The sequence below is a fragment of the Pelophylax lessonae genome (assembly GCF_965119305.1).
Source record: "Pelophylax lessonae genome assembly, chromosome: 2".
Taxonomy (NCBI): domain Eukaryota; kingdom Metazoa; phylum Chordata; class Amphibia; order Anura; family Ranidae; genus Pelophylax; species Pelophylax lessonae.
The window spans coordinates 227,167,420-227,184,892 of record NC_138769.1 but is presented as its reverse complement, the minus strand read 5'-3'; positions in this window follow the sequence as shown (position 1 = coordinate 227,184,892).

Sequence of the window (17,473 nt, the reverse complement as noted above, 5' to 3'; positions counted from 1 at the left end):
GGGTGTGCCCAGGTACACCCGGCACACCCTGTGCGCACGCCTATGAGAACCGCCACATCCATCACCACCTCAACCTCCCTCCTACTCCATATGGGCCTCGTCCTTCAGAGATGAAGAACATTGTTTTATTTTTCTGTTTTTTTTTGTTGTTTTAAGTTATTTCCCTATCCACATTTGTTTGCAGAGCACTTGCCATGCTCTTAACTACGTTTTGCTGCCATTTGCAGCACTCTAGCCCTTTCCATTGGTGTTTTAGAGCCATTTTAGTGCCTTAAAGTTCGGGTCCCCATTGACTTCAATGGGGTTCGGTGTCCGGGAAAAGTTCGGTAAAAGTCCGGGACACGGACCCGGACTTTTTTTTAAAGTTCGGCCGAACCCGCCGAACACGGACATCCAGGTGTCCGCTCAACTCTATTAGTGAGCACTTCTCCTTTGCCGAGATAATCCATCCACCTCACAGGTGTGGCATATCAAGATGCTGATTAGACAGCATGATTATTGCACAGGTGTGCCTTAGGCTGGCCACAATAAAAGGCCACTTTAAAATGTGCAATTTTTTCACACAGCACAATGCCACAGATATAAAATTAAATTGAAAAAGGGGGAAAAAATTGGTACAGGCGCTACCTGTTTGAGAGATTGGGATGGGATGATGATCTATAGTGCAAGAATTCTCCATTATATCTCCATTATAATAAAAATCCTAAATCCAGTTTTTCAAACATACAATAAATAAATAAATAAATAGTTTGCTGATAATAATTAAAGTGCATGTGCCAAATAAATGCTGATTGGGCATATTCCAAAGGCCCACAAAGAGTGCTCAGTACCAAAAAAATATTTTTTGTATACTATAAATAAATAAAACAAAAGTGCACAGTGTGTGATGAAATTTATTATCTTATACAGTGCTTATGGTGATGTGTATCGGTGAAAAAAGTACCAGTGTGATTAGTACTCAATTATTTTTGTCTTGTTTTGTGTAAGGTGACAGTGCATTTAGGAAAAAAATGACATTTGAAAATAAATAAATGAAACTGTCCCTTTAAGGGTAATAAAAATAGTGCCAGTGAATGAGTCCAAAGTGCTATGTAGCAATTTATGCTGGTGAATCTCGTGCCTATACCCGTGATGCCCACTAAGTATTGCACTCAGCACAATGCCACTGATGTCACAAGTTTTGAGGGACCGTGCAATTGGCATGCTGACTGCAGGAATGTCCACCAGAGCTATTGCCCGTGAACTGAATGTTCATTTCTCTACCATAGAAAAAGGAGGAGAATCCCCCCCGGTGGGACTTTTAAGGTCTTCAAATGGAAGTATTGAGAAGTAATTAAGTACTAGTGAAATTGGAGTAGATTGTTATAAAAAAATATAGTTTAATTCCAAAAATGACAAGAAGAAAAAATAGCACATAGAACATGCGGGTGGCTGACCCTAAAAAGACATCATCATATGGTTACAGTAGGAAACCTAGAACAATAATATAACTTGTACATCCTTTTAATAATACACCCAACGCATTTCTGGGTAACCATCGGTCTTCAGGGGTGTTATGAAGTATATTGTGATATATACAGTACCTCTAAGAAAAATAGAGAGAAACAATGTAAGGCACAAAAAATCCATATACAATTGATGTATCCATACTGCTGAAACATCAGCGATTGAACTCAATATAAAGTACTGTTACTTACATGACATAGATGAGTCTAAATTTATAGCCAGATCATTAAAAGCAAATATGGACTGTACAACCTCTGCAAGATGGAAAGATGGAGATTCATGATCCCGGCCATCCCCAAGGGAAGGGAAAGCCACAGGAACCAGCGAGACCAAGCGGCGGAGCACAGGCACCGAGAATGGAAGGTACTACTTGATTATCTATCTGGGTACTATAAAAAAAGAAAAAAGAATTGTAGACAATATGTAATGTGTTGTATGCATATATGTGCGTAAAAAATGCTCGCACTGTATACATATATAAATTAAAATAAATTATATGTACAAGTATATGTACACATCCCCATACATGGATGCAGGATACACATATACTTAAACTGATATAATCCCAGGGTGATGGAGTAAGGCACCTCAATGAATAATATATAGGCCCGTCAGGTATGCTCAAAAATTAAACAGCCTTAATGATGTCCTAGCAATATGAAGGCAGTAATGACCCCTCCGAGCATTAGCCCCATGAAAAATAGATAAAATATAGGCCAATAGATACGCTCAAAAATCAGCAGCCATGATGATAGCCTAACATTGTTGGGACAGTGGTGGCACCTCAAGCATTGTATCATCAAGATTCAATGTGGTGGTAAAGAGTACACGAAAAAATTCAGTTATAGAATTACCAAAATATATCAAATCATAGTGCCCCAGAAAGAGTGGTATATATGAAGTGTACTAATTTAGAAGGGCCACGTATGGGGAAAAGAGTCCAGCTCTAGCCCAGCCCAAATTGAAACAATACTGCAGTATGAAGGCATACCTCCGGTGGATGTAATACACAGAAGGCTCATGGACTGTGGATACAGGAACACACCAAAACTGGAAGAAAGTAGTGTTGCCTGTGGATGAGCTGCTGTCCCTAAATACGGCGCCACTAGGTGATTGACACGGGTGCCTGGTAGGGCCAAAAATGGAAAGTGCTTACTGATGGATGAAAAACAGAAAGAGGAGCATGACGTAGGCTCAGGGGGTGGCGCATGCGTCGTAACTAAGAAACAAAGTATGCATAGCATTCTGCCTACCTAATATACCCGGAAGCAACAAGAAGTGCTGAGGACCGGAAGTAGCATCCATGCTTCGAAAATGGTCCCCGTGTGGATAATGCAGAGCCGGGAGCCCTGCCCCACCAAATGCAGCGATGCTCAATTTGTAACAGTTTTTTGTTCCAGACACCCCCCCCCCCCCCGCTCAGATTGATGTACCCAATCAAGGATTGCAAATTCAATCTTAGGGAACCTACCTGCATATGTAGCTGTGACATGACATCCCAAAGGGAGGTCTGGGTCACACTTCTTCATGCTTAACACATGACGGAAGGCTCTTTTCCAGAATTCATGTATGGCCTTACCTACATAAAAGCTGCCACACTCACAGGCCAAGAGGTATATCACACCTGATGTTTTACAATTAGCATAATGTTTGTATTTTAGAAAAGACCCGTTTGGAAGTTGTATTCTTTTGTCAGTCAACATGTACTGACAGTAATTGCACCCGCCACACCGAAAGGTGCCCGAGTATTTACACTCCTATATGTTATTGCTGGTTTGTCTGTTACTAGGGGGCCAATCTGGGGGTCCATTGTCAAAAGGTGTCAGTAATTGTTGATAATGCCCCTGACCTGTAAGTTTTGGCTATGGAAGCACGTGATAATTCTGGTATTATTGTTTTTGGCTGTTTTTTTTTAAAAGTAAAGTGTGCCTAGTAATGGCTCTTTTGTATGCTTTTTTAAAACAGGTGCAGGAATAGCCACTGCTTGATAGTCTCTCACATAAATTGTCAGCCTCAATTTTGAAGCTGATGTCATCAGAACAGTTTCTGCGTAACCGCAGAAACTGACTGTGCGGTATTGATTTAAGCAGAGGTTTAGGGTGAAAGCTTGAAAATTGAACAATATTGTTACCTGCCGTGGGTTCTCTAAATAAGGAGGTGTGAATCTCCCCATTTGGTCCTTTTGAGATTGTAATATACAGGAAGGTTATAGAGCTAGGGCTATAGCTCATAGTGAATGTAAGATTATAGGTATTATGATTCAGGACATCCAAAAACTTGTTCAAAGTATCTATGGGGCCCTTCCATACCATCAGCACGTCATCAATATATCTGTACCATAAAGAGATACAGTTGGAGTATGATTTGAGATCGTCTGCTGAAAGCAAGTTTTGCTCCCACTCCCCCAGGTACAGGTTGGCATATGAGGATGCGCAGCACGTCCCCATAGCCACTCCCTGCACCTGGAGGTAGTGGGAGCCATGAAATGAAAAAATGTTATGAGTCAAAATGAATTGGAGAGCCCTACTGATAAAGTCGTTCAACTTCCAAGTTGATCTATTCTGGAAAAGAAATCGATCAATGACCCAAATGCCCTTGGAGTGGGGGATTGAGCAGTAGAGGGCCTCTACATCGATTGAGACAAGAATTGCCTCTTCAGCAACATAGAGGCCATCCAAAACTTGTAAAAGATGAGGAGTGTCCCGAATATAACTAGGCACACTGATGACAAGGGGCCTTAGTTGCTCATTTATAAATCAACTAAGATTTTCTGTTAAGGCACCATTCCCTGATATTATAGGTCTGCCAGGTGGAACAAAGAAGGTGGTGGTGGAAATTCAAGAGTGCGTTTCTTAGGAGATTTAGAGCCAGAACCTTCACCATGAGGTCGTTGTTTGTTTTTTCTGGGATTTTTCTTCCTAGAGGTTTGAGATGAGAAAGAAATAGAAGAGTTAGAGGAAAAATCTGACAAATTAGCTTCTTGGTCTATGTCGTGCCTATATCCCTGCTTTCTTCTTTTTGTATGATTTTGAGGTTGATTCCATTTATATGCAAACCCATCCTTAAAGGCTATCTGTTCTCGCCAGAACTTTTTATCCTTTTGTGCTAGGATATTTTTATTGTGTTTCTCAAGATGAAGCTTGAGCTTGTTTTCTTGTTCAACATAATTGGAATGTGTTTTGTATCGTATAAGACTAGATTTTAAGCAATCAATTTCTTTATTGAGAGCAGATAGTCTTTTTTGGTATTCGCCTTTAAGTAAAGACATTATATTCATTGAGCAAGTCTTAAGGTTATCCTCCCATGCTTTTTTAAAATCGCTATCTATGTCCTGTATGGTAGGAAAAATTTAGACACGGAGGCCAAGGGGGTTCATATTGGCTTTCATGTTGGCTTTCACACGGATCCTCCTCCTGGCCAATCAGGAAGCGGGTCCGAGACCCGCTTCCTTATTGGCAGAAAAGGCGAACCCATGCCATTGGCCGAAGAGGAGGTGGGAGGACTCGAGGAGACGCTGAGGACTGAGGAGAAGCTGCCGCTGCATGTAAGTGCACTGGTCTCTCTGCATTGAAGGGGGCACGCTGTGGTCACTCTGCAATGAAAGGGGGCACGCTGTGGTCACTCTGCATTGAAGGGGGCACGGCACGCTGTGGTCACTCTGCATTGAAAGGGGGCACGCTGTGGTCACTCTGCATTGAAAGGGGGCACGCTGTGGTCACTCTGCATTGATGGGGGCACGCTGTGGCCAATCTGCATTGAAAGGGGGCATGCTGTGGTCACTCTGCATTGAAAGGGGGCACGCTGTGGTCACTCTGCATTGAAATGGGGCACGCTGTAGTCACTCTACTTTGAAAGGGGGCATGCTATGGTCACTCTGCATTGATGGGGGCATGCTGTGGTCACTCTGCATTGAAAGGGGGCACACTGTGGTCACTCTGCATTGAAGGGGGCACGGCACGCTGTGGTCACTCTGCATTGAAAGGGGGCACGCTGTGGTCACTCTGCATTGAAGGGGGCACGGCACACTGTGGTCACTCTGCATTGAAGGGGGCACACTGTCTTCACTACATTGAAAGGGGCCACGCTGTGGTCACTCTGCATTGAAAGGGGGCATGCTGTGGTCACTCTGCATTGATGGGGGCATGCTATGGTCACTCTGCATTGAAAGTGGGCACGCTGTTGTCACTCTGCATTGAAGGGGGCATGCTGTGGTCACTCTGCATTGAAAGGGGGCACGCTGTGGTCACTCTGCATTGAAGGGGGCACAGCATGCTGTGGTCACTCTGCATTGAAAGGGGGCATGCTGTGGTCACTCTGCATTGAAGGGGGCACGGCACGCTGTGGTCACTCTGCATTGAAGGGAGCACGCTGTGGTCCCTCTGCATTGAAAGGGGGCACGCTGTGGTCACTCTGCATTGAAGGGGGCATGGCACGCTGTGGTCACTCTGCATTGAAGGGGGCACGTTGTGGTCCCTCTGCATTGAAAGGGGGCACGCTGTGGTCACTCTGCATTGAAGGGGGCACGCTGTGGTCACTCTGCATTAATGGGGCACACTGTGGTCAATCTGCATTGAAAGGGGGCATGCTGTGGTCACTCTGCATTGAAAGGGGGCACGCTGTGGTCACTCTGCATTAATGGGGCACACTGTGGTCAATCTGCATTGAAAGGGGGCATGCTGTGGTCACTCTGCATTGAAAGGGGGCACGCTGTGGTCACTCTGCATTGAAAGGGGGCATGCTATGGTCACTCTGCATTGATGGGGGCATGCTGTGGTCACTCTGCATTGAAAGAGGGCACGCTGTGGTCACTCTGCATTGAAGGGGGCATGGCACGCTGTGGTCACTCTGCATTGAAAGGGGGCACGGCATGCTGTGGTCACTCTGCATTGAAAGGGGGCACACTATGGTCACTCTGCATTGAAGGGGGCACGCTGTGGTCCCTCTGCATTGAAGGGGGCACCCTGTGGTCCCTCTGCATTGAAAGGGGGCATGCTGTGGTCACTCTGCATTGAAGGGGACACGGCATGCTGTGGTCACTCTGCATTGAAGGGGGCATGCTGTGGTCCCTCTGCATTGAAAGGGGACACGCTGTGGTCCCTCTGCATTGAAGGGGGCACGGCACGCTGTGGTCACTCTGCATTGAAAGGGGGCACGCTGTGGTCACTCTGCATTGAAATGGGGCATGCTGTCGTCACTCTGCATTGATGGGGGCATGCTATGGTCACTCTGCATTGAAAGGGGGCACGCTGTGGTCACTCTGCATTGAAAGGGGGCACACTGTGGTCACTCTGCATTGATGGGGGCACGCTGTGGTCACTCTGCATTGAAAGGAGGCACGCTGTGGTCACTCTGCATTGAAAGGGGGCATGCTATGGTCACTCTGCATTGAAAGGGGGCACGCTGTGGTCACTCTGCATTGAAAGGGGGTGTCAGGGATCCACTGCTATACACAGGCACACTGGTGCCGCAAACCGGCGAACGCTAGAGGCTACCTCAGTATGGTTCCAGGCTACCTCAGTATAGCTAGAGGCTACCTCAGTGTGGTTCGAGGCTACCTCAGTATAGCTCGAGGCTACCAAATTGGCCTATTTAAACACAGCTGTGATGACAGGAAGTTGCTGTGTTATCTTCAGCTCTTCCTTGTGATCCTGTGTTCCTGCGTACCTGTTGTTCCTGATTATTTGACCCAGCTTCCTCTTGACCTTGCTACTTGCTGCCCGCCCTGACCTTTGGCTCGTCTGACTACTCTCTTGGTTAACCCTTGTCTGCTTCTCTGCTTCTGGACCAGAACCTGCGCTCTGCCTGGCTGGGTGATCCTGGGGACCGCGACCTGGTGTTAGCTTGCAGCGTAGTCTATCCCCACCATTAGGGGCCCTGGTGAAAACCAGCTAACACTTAGACTCCGCACCTCAGGTGAACCTGTGTCCTTATCAGAGTGCTTACCTTGGTGTCCATCCAGCGTCCAGCTCTGCAACCACGGCCTTCTCATCAGGTGAGAGTTCTCTCTATTAGTCAGGCTCCACCTGCCATCCTGACAGTATAACACAGCCATGACCGAGCCTGCACGAGGGATCTCTCCGATGGATGAGATATGTCAGCATCTGGAGGCTCTTACTCAGGCCGTGAAATCCCTTCAAGAGGTGTATACCCAGTTGGAAGGACGTGTGCAGTCCCTGGTCTCTTCTGCTGACTCTCCCGCAGATCCAGCTTCCTCATCCGCCACACCTCCCACGGGGACCACGCCAGGACCCACGGTGGTCATGTTGCCCCCGGAACCGAGAGTCCCTACACCAGAAAGATTCGGTGGAGACCGTAGCAAGTTCCGTGCATTCCGCAATGCATGCGAATTATATTTTTCCCTACAACCCCGGACCTTCTCGCTGGAAGCCACAAAAGTGGGTTTCATCATCTCCCTCCTCCAGGGAGAACCCCAGGCTTGGGCTCATCATCTGTTAGAAGAACGCAGCATGCAGCTCGACTCCTTGTCATCCTTTCTTAATGCGATGGCCCAGCTCTACGATGACCCACAGCGGACCTCCACCGCAGAAACCGCACTCCACATGCTCCAACAAGGCCGAAGAGCTGTGGAGGACTACGTTACCGACCTCAGGTGGTGGAGCGCAGATACCTACTGGAACGATGCGGCCTTACGTCATCAGTTCCGTTTGGGTCTTTCAGAGGGGCTGAAAGACGAGCTGGCTCGTGTGGGTGTACCAGAAACTTTGGAGGAATTGATCGCACTGGTGATCCAGATTGATCGTCGGCTCCGCAAACGCAGAGCGGAGCGATCTACTCAGCAGTCTCGCCCAGTCTGGATGTTACCCCGAGTACCCACTTCCGGACGTCCCTTTCCCACCAGTTTTGTCCCTACAGATCCGGCTCCTGCTACACTGGTATCGGACACCCCAGAACCCATGCAGCTTGGACTCATGCGACCTTCCCTGACAGCAGAAGAATGTCTTCGCTGGAGACAGAACAATCTATGTCTGTACTGCGGGGAGGCCGGTCACTATGTACGCTCCTGTCCTGCAAAGCTGCGTAAGTGCTTCTCCATCTCGCCCTCAAGCTATCCGGTACCCTCTTCCAACACTACTCACCTTGCTCTGTCTGTTATTTTTCAGCTTCCGGAAGGTATGGTACCAGTCACCGCAATAATTGACTCTGAAACATGCAGCTGCTTTATTGACTTGTCATTTGCAGCACAACAGCACATTCCCCTTCGACCCAAGTCACAAGGACTCTCCGTTTTTTTGGCAGATGGTTCACGCATCAAGTCTGGATTGGTGACCCAAGAAACCCCTCCTTTACCCGTAACTGCTGTTGGAAATCATAAGGAGCTCCTGAGCTTGGACGCCATTGCTTCCCCCCTATTTCCAGTCATTTTGGGGTTGCCTTGGCTTCAGGCACATAACCCATCGATCAACTGGGCCTCCGGAGACATCCAATTTCAGTCTTCCTACTGCCAGAACCACTGCTTGCTGATGCCCCTCAGTTCCCCCAGTATCTTGCTATGCACAGACTCTGATGAAGAGACACGGTCTCTCGTACCTGAACCCTACCACGAGTACCTGGATGTTTTTAGCAAACAAGGGGCTGAAACTCTTCCCCCCCACTGTCCCTATGATTGCCCGATTGAGTTACTCCCAGGAGCTGAGATTCCCTTCGGTCGGATCTTCCCTCTATCAGAACGTGAGTTGGGAACCCTTAAAGAGTACGTGGAAGAAAACCTGAAGAGAGGGTTCATCCGCCCATCCACCTCCCCGGCAGGAGCAGGAATCTTCTTTGTAGAGAAGAAGGGCCATTCTCTTCGGCCCTGTGTTGACTACCGGGAACTGAACAAGATAACAGTTAAAAATCGTTACCCCCTTCCACTGATCCCCAAACTTTTTCAAAGACTGAGGTCCGCTTCTCTGTTTACTAAACTGGACCTGAGGGGAGCCTACAATTTGGTCCGCATTCGTGAAGGGGACGAGTGGAAAACGGCCTTCCGTACCAGGTTTGGCCATTACGAATATCTGGTGATGCCTTTCGGCCTTTGTAATGCCCCGGCGACTTTTCAACATTTTGTCAACGACATTTTCAGAGATTATCTAGATGTCTTTGTAATTGTTTATCTGGACGACATCCTAGTCTTTTCTGCTTCCCTGGACCAACACCGGGAACACGTCAAGAAGGTCCTCCACCGTCTTCGGCAACATAGGCTATACGCCAAACCAATAAAATGTGAGTTCGAAAAAAGGAGTATGCAGTTTTTGGGACTAATGATTTCTTCCACAGGCATCAAGATGGACCCACAAAAGGTCTCTGACATCCTGGACTGGCCAGCACCCTCAGACAAAAAGGGGGTACAACGTTTTATTGGTTTTGCCAATTTCTATAGGAGGTTTATTAAAGGATTCTCCGTCATCATTGCTCCTATTACGCAGCTAACCAAGCAGAACAATCGTTTCTGTTGGACCTCTGAGGCACAGGCCGCCTTCAGTACTTTGAAGGGACTATTCACCACCGCACCAATCCTGAGCCACCCTGATCCCACTTTGCCCTATCTACTTGAAGTGGATGCCTCAGAAACGGCTGTAGGTGCGGTAATTTCCCAATGTCAGGGTCTTAAAGATTTAGTCCACCCTGTGGCTTTTTTCTCCCGCAAGCTTTCACCAGCAGAGAAAAATCATGATGTGGGTGATCGGGAGCTCTTGGCCATCAAGGCCGCCCTGGAGGAATGGCGGTATCTATTAGAAGGAGCAGCACACCCTATCCTGATCTATACAGATCATAAAAACCTTGAATATTTAAGGACAGCCAAGCGCCTGAAGCCACGCCAAGCTCGTTTGGCATTATTTTTCTCCCGATTTTCTTTCCACATTACGTATCGGCCTGGATCAAAGAACGTTAAGCCTGATGCGCTCTCCCGGATGTTTGACGACCCTAAGGAGACTTCAGTGCCAGACACCATCCTATCCCCAAACCACTTTCTGCTGCTTCAACCTGACCTGCTGTCCCTTATGCAACAAGCCTGGATGTCCCCTGCCTCCCTGGAATTACATCATCTTCCCGAGATGGACTATTATGGCGGGGTAACAAGATTTTTGTCCCTGAAAGCACTCGAGTGAAGATCCTGGGCCTGTGCCATGACCACCCTTTGGCGGGTCACTTTGGGGTTCACAAGACTCTGGACCTGATACAACGCACGTTCTGGTGGCCTGATTTAGAAAGGGACTGTAAACAGTATGTAGGAGCATGCCCCATCTGTAACCGGAGAAAGACAATTAGAAGCAAGGCCTGGGGGTTACTCAGACCACTGCCAGTCCCAGATAGGCCATGGAAAATGATTTCCATGGATTTCATTGTTGAACTCCCTCCGTCTGAAGGTTGCTCTGTCATTTATGTAGTGGTTGACCGTCTATCAAAAATGGCTCACTTTCTGCCACTAAAGAACACCCCCTCTGCCTCAGAGACTGCTCAAATATTTATCAAGGAGATAATCAGGCTTCACGGGATCCCAGCGGACATCGTTTCCGATAGAGGGGTCCAATTCACCTCCCGGTTCTGGCAATCCCTGTGTGAATCCCTAAAGATCAAGCTATCCATGTTATCAGCATACCACCCTCAGACGAATGGACAAACAGAGAGGACAAATCAAACTCTCGAACAGTATATTCGGTGCTTTACCGCGTTTGTCCAGGATAACTGGGTGTCATTATTACCTTTAGCGGAATTTGCCTATAACAACGCCAAACACTCAGCCACAGGCCAGTCACCATTATTTGCCAACTACGGGTTCCATCCATCATTTTTCCCTTGTGTTGTCTCTGAGTCCACGGTCCCTGCAGCTCGGAATGTCGCTGAATTCCTCAATCTCAACAGCAAACTGCTACAGGAAGCGATGGTCAAGGCGCAGGCAGCTAACAAGGTGATCTTTGACAAAAAAAGGAAAGGTGAATTAATCCTCCAACCAGGGGACAAGGTTTGGCTATCAACAAATAACCTCCGCTTGGCCTGCCCCTCGAAAAAATTGGCACCCAAATTTATTGGGCCATTTCCAGTAAAGAGGAAACTTAACGAGGTATCCTACGAACTGATCTTGCCTGAGTCACTTAAAATCCACCCTGTATTTCATGCTTCACTGTTGAAGCCTGCCTTACCTGACCCCTTTCCAGGTAGGGATTCTAGGCCTCCTGACCCTGTGGTGATTGACGGTGATGAGGAATTTGAGGTGGAAGCTATCTTGGACTGCAGAAGGAGGAGGAACCAAATACAATTCCTGGTAAAATGGAAGGGCTATGGCCCAGAGGAGAATTCCTGGGAGCCCGAACAGGATGTCCATGCCCAGGAATTAATTCAGGCTTTTTTCCGCAGCAATCCTCAGAAAAGGAATCTTTTGGGCACCCGGAGGTTGCCCATAAGGAGGGGGCAATGTCAGGGATCCACTGCTATACACAGGCACACTGGTGCCGCAAACCGGCGAACGCCTATACGCATGCGTGTACGAAGAGGTGCCTTGAATAGCTAGAGGCTACCTTAGTATAGCTAGAGGCTACCTCAGTATGGTTCCAGGCTACCTCAGTATAGCTAGAGGCTACCTCAGTGTGGTTCGAGGCTACCTCAGTATAGCTCGAGGCTACCAAATTGGCCTATTTAAACACAGCTGTGACGACAGGAAGTTGCTGTGTTATCTTCAGCTCTTCCTTGTGATCCTGTGTTCCTGCGTACCTGTTGTTCCTGATTATTTGACCCGGCTTCCTCTTGACCTTGCTACTTGCTGCCCGCCCTGACCTTTGGCTCGTCTGACTACTCTCTTGGTTAACCCTTGTCTGCTTCTCTGCTTCTGGACCAGAACCTGCGCTCTGCCTGGCTGGGTGATCCTGGGGACCGCGACCTGGTGTTAGCTTGCAGCGTAGTCTATCCCCACCATTAGGGGCCCTGGTGAAAACCAGCTAACACTTAGACTCCGCACCTCAGGTGAACCTGTGTCCTTATCAGAGTGCTTACCTTGGTGTCCATCCAGCGTCCAGCTCTGCAACCACGGCCTTCTCATCAGGTGAGAGTTCTCTCTATTAGTCAGGCTCCACCTGCCATCCTGACAGGGGGCATGCTATGGTCACTCTGCATTGATGGGGGCATGCTGTGGTCACTCTGCATTGAAAGGGGGCACGCTGTGGTCACTCTGCATTGAAGGGGGCATGGCACGCTGTGGTCACTCTGCATTGAAAGGGGGCACGGCATGCTGTGGTCACTCTGCATTGAAAGGGGCACGCTGTGGTCACTCTGCATTGAAGGGGGCACGCTGTGGTCACTCTGCATTGAAGGGGGCACGCTGTGGTCCCTCTGCATTGAAAGGGGGCACGCTGTGGTCACTCTGCATTGAAGGGGGCACGGCACGCTGTGGTCACTCTGCATTGAAGGGGGCACGCTGTGGTCCCTCTGCATTGAAGGGGGCACTGCACGCTGTGGTCACTCTGCACTGAAGGGGGCACGGCACGCTGTGGTCACTCTGCATTGAAATGGGGCATGCTGTGGTCACTCTGCATTGATGGGGCATGCTATGGTTACTCTGCATTGAAAGGGGGCACGCTGTGGTCACTCTGCATTGAAAGGGGGCACACTGTGGTCACTCTGCATTGAAAGGAGGCACGCTGTGGTCACTCTGCATTGAAAGGGGGCATGCTATGGTCACTCTACATTGATGGGGGCATGCTGTGGTCACTCTGCATTGAAAGGGGGCACGCTGTGGTCACTCTGTATTGAAGGGTGCACGGCACGCTGTGGTCACTCTGCGTTGAAAGGGGGCACGATGTGGTCACTCTGCATTAAAGGGGGGGATGGCACGCTGTGGTCACTCGGCATTGAAGGGGGCACGCTGTGGTCACTCTGCATTGAAAGGGGGCACGCTGTGGTCACTCTGCATTGAAATGGGGCATGCTGTGGTCACTCTGCATTGATGGGGGCATGCTATGGTCACTCTGCATTGAAAGGGGGCACGCTGTGGTCACTCTGCATTGAAAGGGGGCACACTGTGGTCACTCTGCATTGATGGGGGCATGCTGTGGTCACTCTGCATTGAAAGGGGACATGCTGTGGTCACTCTGCATTGAAAGGGGGCACGCTGTGGTCATTCTGTATTGAAAGGGGGCACGCTGTGGTCACTCTGCATTGAAAGGGGGCACGTTGTGGTCACTCTACATTGAAAGGGGGCACGCTGTGGTCACTCTGCATTGATGTGGCACGCTGTGGTCATATATATATATATATATATATATATATATATATATATATATATATATATATATATATAAATAAAACAATAAATATTGTATTGTTTTTCCTGTTTTTTTTTTTGTGCACTACAAATAAAATATGCGCATTGGAATTCGTTCATATTTTTTTTCAAACTATAGTCCGGCCCCCAACAGTGTCTGAGGGACCGTGAACTTGCCCCTATTTAAAAAGTTTGAGGACCCCTGTTCTATGTGTTATTTTTTCTTCATGTCATTTTTGTAATAAAATTATATTTTTTTATACAAATCTACTCCAATCTCACTAGTACTTAATTACTTCTCAACACTTTCATTTGAAGACCGTAAAAGTCCCACCGGGGGGGGGGGGGGGGGATTCTCCTCCTTTTTCTATTTAATAGGGCTATTGGTCTCATTTTAAGTCTCCTTATCTCCCCAACCAGCCCCATTCCAATTTCTCTACCATAAGCCATCTCCAAAAGAGTCTCAGAGAATTTGGCAGTACATCCAACCGGCCTCACAACCGCAGACCACTTGTAACCACACCAGCCCAGGACCTCCACATCCAGCATCTTCACTTCCAAGATCATCTGAGACTAGCCACCCGGACAGATGCTGTAACAATCGGTTTGCATGACCAAATAATTTTTGCACAAACTGTCAGAAACCGTTTCAGTGAAGCTCATCTGCATGCTCGTCGCCTTCATCGGGGTCTTGACCTGACTGCAGCTCGTCGTCGTAACCGTCCTGAGTGGGCAAATGCAAACATTCTATGGTGTCTGGCACTTTGGAGAGATGTTCTCTTTTCGGATGAATCCCAGTTTTCTTAGATCTTTGAGTTCAACTCAAGAAAAATGGGGGCAAAAACAAGTGTTGTGTTTATAATTTTGTTCAGTATATGTAACTATGTGAATACCTAGAAAGTGTTGCCCGTTTACCCCTTTTTTTATGTACTGTTCAATTACATTTTTAAAAATAGTGACCACAAGGACTTTTATATATACTGTAGAATGCGGCCTGGAGCTTTTGTGTATCAATGCACACCAGAAAATGAAGTATATGTAAACTCAATCACTAAAATTTCAGGCCAGGTCAAAAGTAATTTTCAATTATACCCTTATGCATTCTTTGAAATAACACAGAAACATAGAAACATAGAATGTGTTGGCAGATAAGAACCATTTGGCCCATCTTGTCTGCCCAATATATCTGAATCCTATGAATAGTCCCTGGCCCTATCTTATATGAAGGATAGCCTTATGCCTATCCCATGCATGCTTAAACTCCTTCACTGTATTTGCAGCTACCACTTCTGCAGGAAGGTTATTCCATGCATCCACTACTCTCTCAGTAAAGTAATACTTCCTCATATTACTTTTAAACCTTTGCCCCTCTAATTTAAAACTGTGTCCTCTTGTGGTAGTTTTTTTTCTTTTAAATATGCTCTCCTCCTTTACCGAGTTGATTCCCTTTATGTATTTAAAAGTTTCTATCATATCCCCTCTGTCTCTTCTTTCTTCCAAGCTATACATGTTAAGGTCCTTTAACCTTTCCTGGTAATTTTTTTCCTGCAATCCATGTACTAGTTTAGTAGCTCTTCTCTGAACTCTCTCTAGAGTATCTATATCCTTCTGGAGATATGGCCTCCAGTACTGCGCACAATACTCCAAGTGAGGTCTCACCAGTGTTCTGTACAGCGGCATAAGCACTTCTCTATTTCTACTGCTTATACCTCTCCCTATACATCCAAGCATTCTGCTGGCATTTCGTGCTGCTCTATTACATTGTCTTCCCACCTTTAAGTCTTCTGAAATAATTACTCCTAAATCCCTTTCCTCAGATACTGAGGTCAGGACTGTGTCAAATATTCTATATTCTGCCCTTGGGTTTTTACGCCCCAGGTGCATTATCTTGCACTTATCCACATTAAATTTCAGTTGCCAGAGTTCTGACCATTCTTCTAGTTTTCCTAAATTCTTTTTCCATTTGGCGTTTCCCTCCAGGAACATCAACCCTGTTACATATCTTTGTGTCATCAGCAAAAAGACAAACCTTACCATCGAGGCCTTTTGCAATATCACTTATGAAGATATTAAACAAAATTGGTCCCAGTACAGATCCCTGAGGTACCCCACTGGTAACATGACCTTGTTCTGAATGTTCTCCATTGACTACAACCCTCTGTTGTCTGTCACTCAGCCACTGCCTAATCCACTCAACAATATGGGAGTCCATGCTCAATGACTGCAGTTTATTGATAAGTCTTCTATGTGGGACAGTGTCAAAAGCCTTACTAAAATCTAGATATGCATTGTCTACTGCACCTCCACCGTCTATTATTTTAGTCACCCAGTCAAAAAAATCTATAAGATTTGTTTGACATGATCTCCCTGAAGTAAACCCATGTTGTTTTTCATCTTGCAATCCATGGGATTTAAGATGTTCCACAATCCTATCCTTTAATAGGGTTTCCATTAATTTGCCTACTATTGATGTCAGACTCACTGGTCTATAGTTGCTCGATTCCTGTAATGTTCCGGTACCTTTGGTACCCTAAATTACACTTTCCACAAGTGTATGCGCCCTACCATTTACTTTTGGAAAGGTGCGCATACACCTTAAGACTGGAGCTGTCATCACTCAGCGCCAGACTAGATGGCTATTTAAGGCGTCGGCTCTCACTCACATGTGTTCGTTCAAACACCCTTATCTGGATGCTAACCTTGCTTGAAGCTTCCATGCTTGCAAGCTTACTTCGCTGACGGAACCTCGCTGCGCTGATCCCTGTATCCCGCTACTGGATCATCCGCCTCTCCTGAACCACCCTTCGGCTGTATCGCTAATAGTGCTAAGTACCCCGCAGGGGAATTCTCTATAAACTTATACTAAGCTTACACTATCTAGCTCTGCATAGTAGAGACTGTTTATCACATCTGCATAAACTAGATTGCTAGCTCTTGAGACTACTGCTACTTTTCTGCACTGGGTTGATCTCTTTTGTATGTCCACCTGCTATTCTATCATCTGCTATCATACAACATTGTTAAACCTTCCTGCATCCATCTGCTACTGTCTCACCTTCAAGTGTCTATCACCTACCACCTCCACTCAACCTATCCCTCAAACCTTCATCATTGTGTTACCACATATATAAAGTCACTCTAGGAACCAGCTTGCTAATTGTGTGTATTTACTGGCTGAAATAAGACCTTCCACACATGATGAGTCATTGAGGTTGGGAATGGTATCTCAGCATATCTCTTACATGACAACTGACGTGGAACTATTTCTGCAGCTGAAAATCCACACCATATAAGAAACGCAGGAGCGTTACAATTCCTCCCTACTACCTTTCTTGTGAATGGGCACGACATTTGCCAATTTCCAATCTTCCGGGACGACTCCTGTTACTAAAGATTGGTTAAATAAATCTGTTAATGGTTTTGCCAGCTCACCACTAAGCTCTTTTAATAATTTTGGGTGTATCTCATCAGGACCCTGTGACTTATTTGTCTTCACTTTAGACAGCAATCTTAGAACGTCTTCCTCTGTAAAGACACATGCATCAAACGATTCATTAGTCATCCTTTCAAGTGGAGGTCCTTCTCCTTCTTTTTCTTCTGTAAAAACTGAACAGAAGTATTCATTAAGGCATTCGGCTAGCCCTTTATTCTCTTCTACATACCTTCCGTCCTTTGTTTTTAATTTAGTTATTCCTTGTTTTAATTTCCTTT